At 36.9% G+C, this 14,565-nt stretch overlaps 1 long non-coding RNA gene across 1 annotated transcript; it reads left to right on the top strand.

Moving 5' to 3' along the window:
• Positions 1-4,498: 4,498 nt before the first annotated feature.
• On the top strand, positions 4,499-13,425 carry LOC104853945. Its single transcript, XR_777934.1, has 3 exons — positions 4,499-4,660; positions 4,826-5,003; positions 13,289-13,425. It is a non-coding gene; the product is annotated as an uncharacterized LOC104853945 (long non-coding RNA).
• The last annotated feature ends 1,140 nt before the right edge of the window (positions 13,426-14,565 follow it).

The following is a 14,565-nucleotide window of genomic DNA, read 5'->3' as shown; positions in this document are numbered from 1 at the left end:
TCAACCCTCTGAAACTCAGTTTTCTCTTTTGCAAGATGATAATCCCTACCGAATATGGATGTATCGAAGGCAAGTGATTGAATTCACTTAGCATAGTGTGTTAAAAAGTAAATTACAAACATAAAATGCCCTGTATCAGTAGTGACTTTATCTATGCCATCTCACCAGTCCTAACAGCAATTTTAGCCTCTCAGGCACTCCTATCAAAGTTCAGGGAGGTTTTGTAATTTTTTTCTCAAGGTTACACAGATGAGAAATGAAAGAATTGTGTGACTCTTTTATCTCTCCAAGATATTCCAATCCTTTTTCCATATACTTCCAATTTTTCACATATTAAAAAGAAATGACATTTTCTCTCCCCTCACCACATAGAACCTCTATTCTTTTAACCAAACAATATATCTAATTTGTCCATGGCCAAGTGGAGCAACTTGAGCCCTGAGCTTGTGTGATGTATGACTATTTTCTCTTACTGGAGAACATAGAAGAATGATCATGGGTTAGTTTACTCATTCAAACCAGAAGTAAATCCTTAGAGTACACTCTTTGATATCCCCCATAAAATGCATAGATGTGAAAGGAGACACATAATCATTCTATTTTTTTTTTTGCTATATCACCAAATATCTGAAGACATTGAAACATGTATTTACTCAAGAAGAAGAATATTTCTGGAAGAAAACATTATATTTTTTATCTTCCACTCAAGTGTTGCAGCAGAATGTAGACAAAACTATGGTCTTTAAAAACATTAAGACTTTAATTTTAAGCTGAAGGACATAATGCAGACAAACTTTGTGTTGTCCTTAGCAGAGCACAGGCTTTCTGTTCTATCAAGGTAGTATCTCCTTTCCCCATGATACTAAGGATCCCTGAAATGTATTCACCAACAGATAGAAACCAGCATCAATTTGACTTTGTGCTTTACTGCACTCTTAGTTTTGTGAATATTAATAGAAATTTCTTTGTTGGATGCCTGGCTGCTTAAATTCATCTGCCATTCTTTGGTTGAAATCATTCAGGCAGTTAATATAAAGCATGTATCCCTGCAATAGGGGCCAGGTGGAGGTCATATACATGCTGGCAGTGTGTGTGTGTGTGTGTGTGTGTGTGTGTGTGTGTGTGTGTGTGTGAAACTAAAGATCAAACTTATGGAATTCTGTACCAAAGAGGTGGTAAAATATAACTCAGGTGAATAGAGTGGCAACTGCTTTTCATTTGTGTTTGATAAACCTCAGTTCTAAGATTGAACTAACACCTTTCCTGTGGAGTGTCACCCACTAACCCTGTGCTGTGAGCATGTTACAGGGGTCTCATTTAGGTTCTTTGCATCTGTAACATGAGATGAGGTGCTACCAGGAAGCTCTCTAGAGACCATAGTTTCGCAGGTCTGAGTAAGGAAATCAGATATCCCATTGCAATCACTGTGAAGCCATAGACTAACTTCTTAATCTGTCTGGGTCTTTGCTTCACTATTTATAAGTTGAAAATAAGATGTAAAGTTGTTGGAGGAAGTGTGAATAACAAGTTATCAATATTAGTTTTAGAGGTAGTGAGGCTAAACTGAAGTACTTCAGAGAGATCATCAAAGCTAAAAATAAGAAATCCAAAATAGTGTTGTATCAGAAGGATTAAAAGCATCTATTTTCTACGTCCAGGATCCAGATCAGTTTTCCTGGAGCTAAGAGTTCTTCATGAGAGATGAGAATGTTGTAAGTAAAGAAGATCATTGTGTCAGGCTTGGATTTGAAATCCAGCTTGACTGTTAACTAGTTGATTGTTCTTGGTAGCACTGCTGAATTTCACTAAATCTGCTTTATCATCTGAGAATGATAATTGCGCACTTTATAAGTTCTCAATAAAACCTAACAAAGTAAAATACATGTGCTTAATAAGTGTAACAATGAAGGACCCAGATAAACCTTTTCAAAGATTTTCTCTTAATCCTCAGAGAAGCAGCATATACTTATTATATTTAAGGATTTCTTGAAAGTTCTTGCCCTTTGGCTAGCTGTACTTGATTGCAGCATGCAAGGCTGAATTTCTGGAATGTCTCTTATGTTGCTTTCTGTCAAGATTTTAGTTTGCTTCTTTGTGAAGAACAGATAAGAAAATAATGCCCTTCCTTTGGTTAGATCTAGATGTATTATCTCTGAACACAGAATACAAATAGAGCTCTCAAACAGAGGAAGACCAGCTCGTATGGCATACACCATGACAGCTCTGAGGTTTTCCCATGAACAAAGACCTTAAAGACCTCGGTTGTTCCCTCAGTTTCCAATCACTGTATAATGCAAATGTCTTTTGGTGACACATATTAAAATACTAACCATGTGTTATGCAAACTGGTACTTTCCCCTCCAAAAACTCAGCAATTTGCATCAGACACCTTAAAGTGATATTTGATGTAGAAGTCAATTTATAAATATTAACATGTAAACATAGACTGACAAATGGCAGTCATCAAAATATGTTGTGTTACAGACTTATATATAAAACTCATTCAGACAAAATCATTTACATTTTCTGTGAAATGGCCTGCCTTTTGGCTATTCACAATTACATTTTAAGAACATTTATGACATAGAGCAATAGTCATGATGTAATCATAAGAAACAAAAAAATAAACTTTGCTGTGGAATGCAATTCTAATTACATGTGAGTGTGAATAATAGAAGGCAAAACTACCTCTGAGGTGAACAGTGATTCTCTTTTGTGGTACATTGGTTTGCTATCATTTGTGATTAATTTGTCATGTAAAACACACTCAAATGAGCAGGAAAAATATTTTAACTGTTATTATGAAATTTCTTTGCTTCATGTGGTTTCTTTTTTTAACTGAGTTTATTGGTACATTTTAGGTATACAGTACAGTTACATTCATTATTGGGATCCTGTACCTCTACATGACAGGTCTTGGTTCTCATTTTTTTCCCCTTGTTCCTTCCCTCCTTTCACCCCCTCCTCCTCTTCCCCTTTACAAACACTTTATTTCCATTTTTTCTTTTTCTCATATTTTTTCTTTTCCCTTATTACCTTTCCCCTACCCTTCCCACTTTCCCTATACCTTTAGCCCTTTTCTTCCTATTTCACATTATCAATTATCTCATTAGGATCTTATGTACTATTATATTTTTTCACACCAGAGAAACTATTTGGTATTTACACATGTGTGACTTATTTATTTCACTTAGAAGTATATCCTCAATATGTATCCATTTTCCTATGAATGACTCTAATTTATCATTCTTTATGGCTAAGTAGTATTCCATTTTATAGAAAAACCCATGTGGTTTCTTTTGCTTGTGGGTGGACTGGCTTGGCAGGACTGCCCACGAAAGCTCATGTGTTACTCTCTGTGTTGGTCAGCTTTTCCAACACTGGGGCAAAACCCTGACATCCACAATTTAAAGGAGCAGAGTTTTCATTTGGCTCATGGTTGCAGAGGTTTGGGCCTGGGGTTAGCTGGCTCCAAAGCTGAAAGGCCATGGTAGAAGGGCATGGCAGAGCAGAGTTATTCACCTCACAGCTTGTGGGAAGCAGAGAGCAGGGAAAGAGCCCAAGATGAAGGGGCAAAAGTCATGCCCCAGGACCCACCCAGACATAGCCAAACGTGTTCTTTTTTAGTCTCCTTGGCTTCTTTCACACCAATCAAGTTATCAATTAATACGAACCACCACATTGTTTAATGTGAGCCTGGGCGCCTCTTCCTGCTGGTGAGTGGTTGCTGGCTGGTAGAATCCCTGGCTGGTGGTCATGGACACCCACTCTGTCCTGCAAAGGAGAGATTCAGATATAACATCTGGATGTGGCTCCACTGTAGCAGAAGCTTGTGTTTGTGAAAGTTACTGGGTAAAGCCTACCTTTTACTAGGTGTCTGTGCTACGTGGAGCAGCAGGTGCTTTAAATGTCTCAGTTCATATGATCTTGAGGTTCAGAACCAGAGCCAGCATTAGGAGGAGGCAGGCAAGATGCTTAGGGTGCAAAATGTAAGGATATTGTTGGGGTCTCTCTTGTTTCCTTAATAGTTATACCATAGCCACCTCCTTTGTTCCACTCTAGACTTGACTCTCAAGGAAGGGCCTCTCAAAACCATGAAATTGGCAAGAGGTTGAGTTTAGGGTCAATTCCAATCCAAGGAATGAATTCGTAGCCCTGTGTTTTCTTCAGTATATCAATCTGTGGGATTTGAAAGCTCGGTGTATTACTCATGACACCAGACACTTATTTATGCTTGTGCAAACACCATGATACCATAGATTTTTAATATATATTTAGAGGAATAATAGTGGATGACTCATCAAACAGCAGGTACTATGATCCAATATGAAACTTTCCCCTATTTCAAAGGTGAGCACTGTCCAAAAAAATCTGGACAGAACCTGGCATATAGGGCAATGGATTATGAGTCACAAATGGTTGTCCCAGCAGCTCCTGGATTCTATCCTTGTCACTGGCAGTGATGGCTAATGTAATTAGACATCACAACTTCTCTAGCTGAGCTAAGTTCTAGGTCACAGATAGTCCCACTGGGTAGCCAGTTAGCGGTTCACCACGGGGCCAAATCACTGTGTGGCAAGAATGGAGCAGAGAAGGCTTCGAATCAGTTTTGCTTTATGATAAAAATATAATCATATGAGCAGCACCTCTCAGTGCCTGTGTAAGGAGCACCATTGTCTCCATCCAGTTTGGAAAGATGTGCTAAAGCCTGACAGAGCACAGCCCAGCCTCTCTGCCAGCTCTAATTCATAGTCCCTGAGGGTACTTTACAGTAATGGGATCATTTTGCAGGCCCCAAGTAGTAGATGGCTTCTTTTTTCCACAGGTCCCCGAGTAGAGATATAGCCAAAGTATCTGTCCAGAAACATCATCATCAAAAGGCAAAGAGACAAAAACAACCCCCAACGAAACAAAATAACATCAACAACAACCAAACATCAACCCACAGCGTTTCTTCAGTTGCTCATGCATTTAGGTGACATTTATGAAGCAGCGTGTGTCAAGTATGTAGCGAGACCTTCCTGTCTATAACTGCAGTGTAGGCCGATGTGCCTACATCCATTATGATTATTCGTCATCCTTCTTTAAGTGATGAGGAAACAGAAATTTACTGGGATTACATGTTTTCTGTAACATTGTAGCTGGTAAATATTGAAATCAATGTTCCAAATTGCATTTGGTGAGATATTTTTTATTGCTTCCTTCTAAATTCTTGTAAAAGAGAATTGAATTTAATTGAATTAAAGCCTGGTGCATACAAGTGATTAATCCATGCTGCTGAATGAATGGCTAGTGACTATATTTATACCTAGTATCCATAAATTTAATATATGTTGTGCTGAGGGAGATGCTTCAGTAGGAAGATGACAGTTAACAAGGTCATTTTCTGATATGGAAAATACATAAATGTGTGCATGCCTCTTGCATTTAATTTTCCCACTGCTACTGAACTGGATATTTACCAGTCGTCAGAGAGCCATTGAGCATTGTTATCTGAAAGTGCCATAGCATCTTGGCTGCCTGCAGTGCAGAACGAAGAGGGGCAATTAGTCCCCCTGGAAAATAGCTCCTATCTCCCTAGTAATGGAAAATGCTCAGGCAGCCAGAGAAATCACCCTCCTGACACTCACTTGCTCTGTGAGTTTTGATAACCTGACCCTTGGTTTCCTGGCCTGGAAAGTGAAACGGCTAGGACTGTAACCTTTCTCTGATTATATTCACTGTTGAAATCAAGTACACTCTTTTATACCCTAATATGTAGAGTTTAGTAAGAAGTACCATGGTCTTGTCCTAGCCTTTGTAGACTATAAGACTATCTGTTGGTTAAAAAGAGACAGAAGGGGCTTGATTTTTGACCCAGTAGCCATTTACTGCACAGTGCAAAGTTTAATTGAGGCATGATGTTTATATCATTAGCTACCTTCAGAAGATGCCAACTTGGAATATTCTTTGTTGATAGTCTATCATGAAATGATATTGTCCTTCCTCTGTTCAAGCTGTTAACAATCTTAACTTGCCTCCTCCTGGTTTTGATACACAATACATTTTAATGGCCTAATGGACTGGTTAGTCTCTAACCACCGTGGGCGTCTCCACTGACGTCCCTCGTAGGACGGTGTCTTCACATCTTCTACCTCTTTATTCTAGAATATTCTGAGTCCCACATACTTCATATGCATGGCTTTCTTCACACATCTAAATTCTTCAAATGGCCACTAAATTGTTCTTTTTTCCTTAGAAGTTTGAGCATTTAATCAGCTTCTTACCTGACCATCTCGTTATAACCAAGCTATTTGTACAGAGGGGCTGTGTTGGTTAAAATGCACTTGTCTTTTCATTAAAATTATTTTTCTTGAGACACATTCGCAGTCCCTAATTACACTCATTGTGGGAAGTCAGTACATGCACATAATGAATCTTAACTCTTTATCATCTTCGCCTCCCCTCCTTTCTCACCTCCTTCCCTCCATCTCTTGGTCTATTTTCCATTTGCAAAAGTTCTCTCTCTATCTGTTTCCTATTACCCCTGACTTACTTGGCTCTGATTTATTTGCAGTTTGGACTTCTCATGTAAGAGAAATCATGAGATATTTCAGCTGTGTCCCTTTAGATGGTGAAAGGTGTTGCTCCACATGGTTAATCCTCAATTCTCAGCACTTTCCCGTGCATGTAGTGGGCCATTATTCATTGTCTCACTTCATGACTGTGGACGACTACGGATACACAGAACTGTTTCAGACTTAGGTCTGTTCACTAAACTGTGATGTGTGCTCCACAATGAAGGTGTAGCAATAGACTTGACGTCAGGAATTGAGGATATTATAATCTGCCACTAGCAAGCAAATTCCAACTAGACAGTGAGTGTTGGTCCTTAGATTTCTCTTTTCTTTCCTGGTGAAGGATAATTACTACCTTCCTAGGGTTTTTCCTAGGACATATGAAATTATAGACTCTTAAAAATATGAAAGCCCTGTAGGAATCATAGACATTGCTACTATTTTTCATTTCCAATGGATAACTGTTGTCCTGATTGGTTTAGAAAAGCAGTTCATACAGGGCACCCTGCTGGAGTAGGGACAATGATGATCTTATTAATATATTAAGTGTGTGTCAGGTTTCTGAGTGTTCCAAAATCACCATAATCATATAGTAATTATTCACTACTTTTTTCTAAGTTTCATAAATACTTTACTTTCTTCTGTATTTTCATTCATGTGTTTCTAGCATGTTATATAGCTTTGCTGCAAAGAAAATTCCCCTTTTAAAAAATTTGTAGTTTTGTGTTTTTTAATATTTTTCTGAATATTTATTATTAAGTTAATATCTAGGGTAATTGATTTTATTTTATTTTATTTTATTTTTATTTTTTTTTGTACCAGAGATGAAACTCGGGACCTTGTGCTTGTGAAGCAGGTGGCAGCATCACCCTGAGCTAAATCCCCAGCCCTAGAAAATTTCCCTTTTAAATGAATGATTAGTTACTACACAATTAGAAATTTAAAAATGGTAGCCAGAGCAGAATTCTTCTACATTATGAATTAAGAGTGATATTTAATTACATTCCACATCGAAACAAAGGATTGAATAGTCTTATCTTGTTGATAGCATTATTAGCATTAAAAGAAAAGAATTAATAAATCAGTTTGTCATGGTAAAATCTCTTTTTCTTTATAACAAATTTGAAGAATGCATGAAGTGTTGAATATTGGGCCCTTTTGTTTTTGAAGCAAAGTTAGACACTCATATTCACAGGCATTCAAAAATAATAAATTTACTGAGAAAAAAATACAAATCAAATATCAGTAAAATAAGAATTTTTATTAAGCCACTGAATTATAGTTTCCTTTTGAAAAAGAGGGGCAAAGATAATTGTGATACATCTTGAGAAATTATTACTGAAATTGAATTTGTTTCTATCACTTTCTGGGTGGATGTTTTGCTGGAGGTTTGTGCCTCTTCCAGGTTTCCTTCATTTTTCTTTTTCCTTCACTAAGAAAAATCTGCCTGAGAATGTACGCAGTCAATTCTGAAGTCTAAGTTTTAACTTCTGGTCTGCTTTTTGTCTAGGTGCAAAACCAGAAACACATTACTTAATACTACACTTTTGAAATTTAACTTCCTCTTCTGGAAAAGCAGAATGAAATTAGGATCTGTCTCACGGGGGTTTAAGAAGATAATAGGTGATTAAATATGTGAAACACCTGGCACATAATTTGAAACGCAGTGTGTACTTGATAAACACTTATATCTTTCAACTAAACATTGTATCACCCTCTAAAAATATTGTAAGGAATTAGAGTTTAAACGTTTCCTACCCTCATTCTCTTGGCTCCACTTAAAACCACAACTTTTGTGGGTGACCTTTCCCTAAACTATATTATTGCTGGCAAGCAAAGATTTAATTAAAAATTAAAGTCGGGAAAGTCTCTTCTGGGATTCAAATGCTCCTGCCCTCCTCAGCATAAAGTGCTGGCTTTTTGACAAGAGTATTGATGAAAAGAATTTGTTCTTACTGCTAGAACAAGCCAGTTAGGGCAATTCTTCAAGAGCTGAGCTGTAGCCTTTTATTCATGATTAGATGTTTTGGTTTTACAGTTCTTACTTTGAAATGTACATTTTTTGGACTGAAAAAAAAATAGACAAAGAAAAGGATCATTTGGGGATTTAGGGACATTTCCATTTCCTTGGGACCTGTTATCTGACTACATTTGAAGAGTCCACTAAATTCTCCAATTGCTTTTCTGACCCTGAAATCTTAAATGTGTAGTGACCAATTAAGGCCTCTCTTTTTCCAGACATTTTTTTATAGACACTTCCAGCATGAGTCTCTGATCACATTTCCAAGTTCTCTACTGCAAATCACCTCCTCCCATGTTTTAGAGTGGGTACCATCTGCCTTTCAATGAGAGATTCTTAGGAACCTGGTAAGGGTTGTGTGGGTCTGGTCCAGAAAGCTAGAGGTCTAAACCACTGTGATTTTCTAGAGAGCCAAGGCTGGCTCATTTACTGTATTTGCTGGTTGAAAAACCTCTCTCTATAGTCCCTGAGAGCTAGTAACAGTTTATGAATCCTTATTTATTTTGCTTTTATTTTTAGGCTCTATTCATGATTTGTGCCTCATCTTCTGCGATCTGAGATGGAATTCTCTGTGATGCTTCTTTTTCTAGTTTTCTGGTGTGTGGTAGAAGTTAAGTGGGAACAGAAGGTGTAAATACACCAGGTGGAGTGTCCTAAAGTATGACTGTTGACCTATTAACACACTCAAATATTAACTTCCTTTTTAATCTAACACCTACTGCTGAGGCAACATTATTATTAATTATCTCAACACTAAAAATAGATTTTCAGAGAATGAATGAGATTTTCTAGGCAGAGAAACTTCTCAGGTCCTTATCTTTTAACAGTATCAAGACAGAGTGTGTTGAGATAATTATATCTAGAGATAGAACTTCAGAAATTACTCAGTTTTCTGAGGCTTGCTTCATGGCTTATTATAGCTTTTCCCTTTAAATATTTGCAGAAACATTTACTTTTTGATTTACATGAGTGTTATACAGTGGATCCTCGAGTGACAACCAGCCTGACAAATGAACAGCTTGGGTTATGACTGCAATTTTAGCTTTAACTTAGGACCGAAGTGTTGAGTTATGACCCAAAAGCCAGCCACTTGTTCTTCCAAATGGTCTCAGATACAGATTTAACCCCTAAAGAGTTTTGGAAGGGATATTACAGCATTCTTTCCTGTGTGGGGTTAACTGTTAAGTCCTGAGCCATTGAGTGTCGAAGGACACTGAGATCTTCCTGAAAGCAAATGTAGATAAAATCATATAGGAGAGGGACTGTGAAGGCTGTGTAGAGGCCCTGAACATTCAATTGGCCAACTTGAGTTACGACCAGTCCTTGTGAACAAATTGACTTTGTAAGTCAAGAGTCCACTGTACTTTAAGATAAAGGTGATTTTTCTCTCCTTTTTCATTTATTCTGATTGGTTCATGTTAGAGATATATAATGATAGCATTCATCATAAGGAATTTGTACAGGTACATGATACATCTTGCTTCTCTTTTTTTCATCCCCTCCCAACTTCTCTTTTGCTCTTTCTTTACAAAACCTTTATTTGGATTTTTTCCTCTATTCTCTTTTATTTCTTGTTCCTTCCGTCCTTTCCCCTGCCCCTTCCATTGTTCCCTTTCTCATCTGAACATTTTATTCCCATTTTAAATATCTGTCAATCATTCACTTTGGTGTGGAAATCAGTGTAGAGATTCCACAAAAAACTAAAGCAAGGGGGTTCATTTGATCTAGCAGTTCTCCTTCTTGGTGTCTTCCCAGAAGAATTAAAAGCATCGTACCACAGCCATGTATGTATACCCATGTTTATAGTGGTATAGTTTGTAATAGCTAAATCCTGGAGACAGTTCAAATATCCATCAACAATGAATGGATAAAAAGGTGGGCTTTTTAAAACAATGGAGTACTACTCTGTCATAAAGAAAGATAAGTATGAGACAGTTCTAGCTAAACTGATGCACCCTGAGGCCATATTCTTGAGTGAAATAAATTAGACACACATGCTTAAATACAGCATTGTTTCTCTGGTGTGAGAAACCAAAATGTAAAGAAAAGTGTACATTTTTTTCACAGGACATATGTTGTACTACCACTCGGTTAGAAAATAAAACTCATCTTCTGTAATACTGTAGTCTTTTCTGAATGGCAGCTAAAGCCTTGTGTTGAGAAGGATCCTGAGACTCAATTTTGAGATAGACTCTTACTCATAATCAAGATATTAAACCGATATAAACATGAGACTTTCACAAATGCCCAGTCTCTGCTAACATAATGTAGTTCCCATGCACCATAGATTCTTTAAAAAATGTGTCATAATGAGTATTTTTGTATAATTTTTCCATTTCTCAGATCAACAAGCCAAAGTTCCAAATTAGAGTCACATGTTTCATGCAGTATGGAAAATCTCAAATCCAGTGTTTTCTCCATTTGTACTATAGCTTTTGATTTTCAAAAATACCTCTTCAGTGATATTGCAACACTCATTTATCTTGCTCTCTGACTAATCTGTCTTGTCTACTCCCTCTTGCCTCTGGTCTAATCATCAGAGTTGTATGTTTGGGACACATTGGAGCATTATCGACTTTGGAATTCTCCACTGCCTACCTATTGCTGACCTTATGTAATGATGTGTAAAGCGCCCGTCACCAACTTTTGTCCATCACTTTTACCTCAGTTATCGCTTCATGCATTTAATTTTATGTTTTATCTTTATTAAATTTACTGTTACATTTTAGGTAATTCAATAGAGTTACATTCGTCATTGGGATCTTGTACCTTTACATGATTTATTTTGTTTCTTATTTTCCCCATTCCCCAACCCTTCCTTCAACCCCTCCATCCTTCCCTGTTTACAAAGATATTGTTTCCATGTTTTTCCTTTTCGTGTATTTTTTCTTTTCCCTTTTTACTTTTCCTCTACATTCATTTAATATGACAATAGGCAGACAACCATTTGCAGATCTTCAAACATTTCAAAATATCAAATTGCGTGGAGGGACTGAAAGACAAGCTCTGATTTCAGATCTTTCATATACTAGCATTGAGACAGTTTAGCTATAAATCGGGAAGGACACTATATACCACAGTGTGTTACTCTAGAGATTGTAATAACAATGAAATAGACTAGTATGTCAGATATCTGTATCTAGTGAAAAAACTAAGGATTCTAATAACTAATACTTGATAAATATGAATGGTCTTTCCATGTTTTCTTGTTTCCCTGACTAGTTACAATTTCTAGTTCTTGTGGTTTTTAACAATGTCAGTTACATGGCTGGTTAAATAAAAAGAACAAGAAAAAGAGAAGCTGACAACTTTTGTGTGCAGGTTAACACAAAAGTCCAATGTACAATGACACATTAGACATGTTTAAATAAGGAATTCAACCTATTCAGAATTTATTCTCACCAAGTGATTGGGTTTAGAATGGAGTATTAATTTGAATAGACATTTGTTAGTATATCTCAAAAAAGTGGAGTTTTGTGTGTTACATGAATGTGGGTCTTTAGAAACCCAACACACTCACACACACACACACACACACACACACATACTATAAAAATCATAATCTGACTCCTGTTTGATAAAACAAAATTCCTTCCCAACAAATCAATGGTGCTGTTTTTATCCTTGCATTACTCACATCTTCAGATGCATTTATTTGTTCGTAGGAGGTCTATAAATGCGTGGTGAACTGATTTCTTCACTGACTACTCAAAACCATAACAATGGGGATGATAGGAAACCAGTTGTGGTGGAGACCTCTGAATCCTGAAATTCCTCCTACGAAATACATATGTGATGAAACAAGGTGCCCAGAAGTGATAATTCCTGAGATATTTTGTTTAGAATATGTCATTTACCCTCATTTTAGCAGCAGACTGTTCCAATATTTTAGCTTTCTTCATTTTCTCACAACGAGGTATCACTTGTTATTTTCCTCCAGAAGGTAGAAGTGCATTTTAATGGCAGAAACCATTATGGGAAGTAAAGTAATATAGCCATTATTAAACATTTATTAAGGTCCAGCTGTGTGGGAACCACTGATGCTTTTTAAAAATAACTTTCTCACCATAACACTTGCACTATAACCTAACGTACTTTTCATTTAATTTTTTAATCTGTATAGGAAATTATAATTGTCAAGTTTTTGCAACTCCCATGGTGGCCAGAGTGGAGAGAAATGAAAAGATTAAAGTGATATTTTATAAATTTTAAGGGTTCATTCTCTGTAGGGGTCACACTGATAACCAAATAGCAATATTATCCACCTACTCGACTCCTCCAAACTCTGCGCTGGTTGGACGTAAACTGAAGCTCTTCAAAGCCTGACATAGCCTTGAATCTGGTGTGGGAAGCTCACTTCAATGGGTTAATGTTAGAGACATGGATAGTTACTACTTCAGTGTTATCGGTGATGAGTAAGGATAGAAATTCTCATTGGTGTTAAGTAGTACATTGCAGTTATGAGCATTACATGGACAGGAACTTTCGAGTACATCTTTGGTTTATGTCTGTCCTGTTCCATTGGCAGGTGTCGCATTTGCTTTTTAATGGGCTGCCTTGCATGCTTCTGGCATACACACTGGCTGACCTCATCGGTTTATCCACACAGACAGGTGTGGATGGTGACTATCTGACTCAAACAGGTTCTTCCAGGGAGCTAGGGGTCTATATGGACGTATATACTGACATTTCTTTTCTTTCTGTATTACAGAGATGCATTGAATAGATAGACATGGAAAAGTGAAAGCAAGGAAGAAGAATTGAGAAGATAAAGATGCCGCCGCTGATGGTAGCATCTTAGGCATGACTGTGAATTCTGTTGTTTATATCCAAGAATCAATAAAACTAAGGACAAATAAAACTGATCCTTAATGCTTACAAATTTAAACAATTTTAACAAATTTAAATTTAAAAATTATAATTCAAGATTGCTGTGATTAAAAAAATCATGTCAAATGACACACTCAACATTTGGTAACTAAGTTTATAATTTTTTTTAATTTAACCAACTCATACATTAGCACTATTATTATTTTTATTATGTTGTAGATGAAGAAGCAAGACCATGGAAAGGGGAAGTAAATTGTTCAGTAAGATGTGCTCAGCTACTAAGTGACAGATTGTCAGAACTTGAGCTCATGTGGATAGGCCAAACCCTAGTGCCGGGTCTGACCTCAGAACTATCTGACTTAGAGCACTCAGTCCCCCGTGTGCAGAATGGTTCTTCGAAACTCTCTGAGAGAATAAATTCACAAATGTAAAGCCAAACAAGGTTAGTTAGATTCGTTTTAAAAATACATTATAAAAGCATTTACACCTGTTAATAATAATATTTGATGCTATATTATGATTTTTCTTATAAGGTCCTTGTAAAGTCGCAGATATTTAAGACCGTCTTTCTCTTTAGCTTCAATATGCCCAAATATGTCTTATTTTGTCATAGATAATAAAACTACTGAGAAGCGTCTGGGGTATGAGTCACCATTAAAAGATGTAATTCATTTCTAGTTTTCTGTGCCAGCTGAAGGAGTTCTGATACTAACATTCCTTTCATTTTTTTTTCTTTCTTGAGACTTTCCAAACTAAAATCTGTTAAACTTTCTATTTCTCTCCCTTTTCTATTCCTAAACTCCAGTTTTCCAGTGGTGGGCATTTACACACATAGAGCTTACATTTAGGAAGGGGTTTTAGCAAATTTTTGCATAAGCATTTTTTGGCAGTTTCATGTACCTTATGGCCTATAAAAGAAAGTTGGTGTCTTCCCAACATCCGAATGGAAGGCTAAGAAAGCCACACAGAGATGCTAGTGATTAAAAGATAAGAAAGATCAACCAAGACTGGTCATCTTAGTTGGGTAGAAGTAGAGATTGAATAGGCTTCACACCATGGATTTCCACAAGGAACAATCAGAGAATTGAAACCTGTGGCCCAGGACTTTCTCAAAGATAGGCCTCAGGATTGGCCACAGATGATCAAATTTTGGATATG

Source organism: Fukomys damarensis, unplaced genomic scaffold, assembly GCF_012274545.1.
Source record: "Fukomys damarensis isolate Sample0158 unplaced genomic scaffold, DMR_v1.0_HiC HiC_scaffold_32, whole genome shotgun sequence".
NCBI lineage: Eukaryota > Metazoa > Chordata > Mammalia > Rodentia > Bathyergidae > Fukomys > Fukomys damarensis.
The sequence above is the reverse complement of the archived record's forward strand: the minus strand, read 5'-3'. Positions and strand labels throughout refer to the sequence as shown.